Source organism: Thunnus maccoyii, chromosome 21 (genome assembly GCF_910596095.1).
Source record: "Thunnus maccoyii chromosome 21, fThuMac1.1, whole genome shotgun sequence".
In the NCBI taxonomy this organism is placed as follows: Eukaryota; Metazoa; Chordata; class Actinopteri; order Scombriformes; family Scombridae; genus Thunnus; species Thunnus maccoyii.
In genome coordinates, this window is record NC_056553.1 from 6,923,439 (window position 1) to 6,926,459 (window position 3,021).

Consider the following 3,021-nt stretch of genomic DNA (forward strand, 5'->3'; position numbering starts at 1 on the left):
GAGTAGTGACGTTGGCTGGGTGCTGGCAGGTGGAGGAGCAGGGATGTTGGCTGGGTGCTGGCAGGTGGAGGAGCAGTGATGTTGGCTGGGTGCTGGCAGGTGGAGGAGCAGGGATGTTGGCTGGGTGCTGGCAGGTGGAGGAGCAGTGACGTTGGCTGGGTGCTGGCAGGTGGAGGAGCAGGGATGTGTTGGCTGGGTGCTGGCAGGTGGAGGAGCAGGGGTGTTGGCTGGGTGCTGGCAGGTGGAGGAGCAGGAGTGTTGGCTGGGTGCTGGCAGGTGGAGGAGCAGGGGTGTTGGCTGGGTGCTGGCAGGTGGAGGAGCAGGGATGTTGGCTGGGTGCTGGCAGGTGGAGGAGCAGTGACGTTGGCTGGGTGCTGGCAGGTGGAGGAGCAGGGGTGTTGGCTGGGTGCTTGCAGGTGGAGGAGCAGGGGTGTTGGCTGGGTGCTGGCAGGTGGAGGAGCAGGGGTGTTGGCTGGGTGCTGGCAGGTGGAGGAGCAGGGATGTGTTGGCTGGGTGAGGCAGGTGGAGGAGTAGTGACGTTGGCTGGGTGTTGGCAGGTGGAGGAGCAGGGATGTTGGCTGGGTGCTGGCAGGTGGAGGAGCAGGGATGTTGGCTGGGCGCTGGCAGGTGGAAGAGCAGGGATGTTGGCTGGGTGCTGGCAGGTGGAGGAGCAGGGATGTTGGCTGGGTGCTGGCAGGTGGAGGAGCAGGGATGTTGGCTGGGTGCTGGCGGTTGGAGGAATAGTGACGTTGGCTGGGTGCTGGCAGGTGGAGGAGCAGTGACGTTGGCTGGGTGCTGGCGGTTGGAGGAATAGTGACGTTGGCTGGGTGCTGGCAGGTGGAGGAGATGATGGAGAAGACGGTGGGAATATCATCTGCTTTCAGTCTGGTCTTGCCCTTTTTGGTCTTGACAAACTAGTCTGCCTCAAAATGTGCCTGCAGAGTGACGTGAATTTACTTCCCACACACAACGACTCAGTTTTGTCCACCCACATACATATCCCATAGTGGTTAAAAGGATAACTTATTAGGGAACACTTTATACTTATTGCACATGTATACACTCATTACATATCTAAAAGACAGCCAAGAACATGACACAACTTTATACGAATTCATATCACATCAATAACTGATGCCACTTGTCATACTGTACTTTCTCAAACATCTGCAGCAAAAGCTGTTGATGATCACAATTAATGAAGTTGCATAACTTAAGTTGGGGAACAAAGTCCACACCTCATCTCCCAAGGCAATTTCCCATCCATACCTATACAGGTGTGTCTAATCCTTTCTCCCTCTCTCACTCCCACTCTCTCTTTCAGCACAAGAACCACAGAGGCATTCAATTTACCCTGATGACTCCCTGCAGTGAGACAGCACCCTCACCCTGCACCCTGAGTCTCAACTCCCTGGGTTTTGCAAGCTTTTCCCTGTTCCTTATTTTTAATAAACCAAACATTAAGCATCCCAATGGTGTGGGCTTTGTTCGTGGAAAAAGTGCAAATACAGTGTTTGAATATGATTACCATACATAAACTTTCCTTTTTGATGGAGCTTATAGTAAAGGCCGACCAGGCTTGCCTGAACGAGCCCCTAGTTATGCTAGTTATAGGCCTAGACTGCTGGGGGACTTCCCATGACAATGTTTTTTGTGCTTTTTTTGTCAAACCGGAAAATCCAGAGTCCGAGTGTGGATGTTGAGGGCCATGGCTGCAGGTATGGTGGTGCGGTCCTGTGGGTGTCCTGCCCTGACACCTTCTCCTGCTACTTCTGTTGCTCATTGCTAAAGTACAGGTCAAACGATTTCATTTTGTTTGAATTTTCCTAATATTTTGAGCCGTTCTTTGTTACGAACTGCAGCAAAAATTTCCTTGTATGTTGAATAAAGGATTGTTTAACTGAATTCCTGGTGTGAGACCACTTTTCTGCAAAAGACATGGTCTGCCATTAATGTCTAATAATCACAAACATCCAGTGGTGCAACAACACGTACACACACACGGGTGAAGGTGATTTAGGAATTGAAAGAATGCACACTGAAGGTTATTTCCCAGCCGGTGTGGTTAATATTCAATAATGCTCTCATTGAGCATTGAGGACTATTTCAAGCTGCAGGAAAGAACACTGTCATTAGTGTTTCCTTGAATTCACTTCCCCTTCAACAAGCCTGTAAAGTAAACCTGTCGGGTTGGTTAACACGAGGGTGCTGACATGACTACTCAGGTTAATTTCAGCTTTCCACTGTCAACTCCCAATGCCCACATTTCTGTCGGCTGCTTTGAAGTAATGGAAATGCTTAAGAAAAATAGCTTTGCAGTTTATCTTGATGATAATGGATTTATGATGTAATCCAATGAGCTTTACTGAGGGTAAACGTAATAACAAATGCTAAAACATTAACCTATTCAACTAAAATTAAAGGGTTGGTTCACCCAAATTACAAAAAAAAAAAAAACAGCATAAAACTTAAACTATCTGCATGGCTACAAAAAGAAAAGAAGAATGTGAAATGTGCTATCTGAAGGCTTGTTGCAACATGATGCATGACTAAACAGCTTGACCTAAAATGACTGTAAGCAACAGGCGGTCTGTCAGGTAACAACATCTGAGGAACTGGGGGAAGAAATAACAGGCAGGCCGCAGGTCGCACACAAGTAGGCAAACAGGTTTATAGTAGGTAAAAGGCTAGTGGTTAAGAGACAAAAGAAATGAAGAAAAGGCTCAAAGACAAAGTGGAAATATACTTCAGGCAATTTGGCAAAGAGCACTGAACTGCATTTCTGTGCGACTGTCTTTTTGCTTGTACTGTGAGACTCTTATATTGTCCTTATAAGACTGTTTTAAAAGGCTGAAAATGACAAAATTATCTAGCAAGGCATGTATTCTATATGCTGTATATATATATATATATATATGTTAGGAAATGGAAAATGACCTCGCAATGTCAAAAAAAACCCCATCATATTTCATTTAATGTAAACAAATATCTGACAATTAACAGCTGACAACAAAACACTCT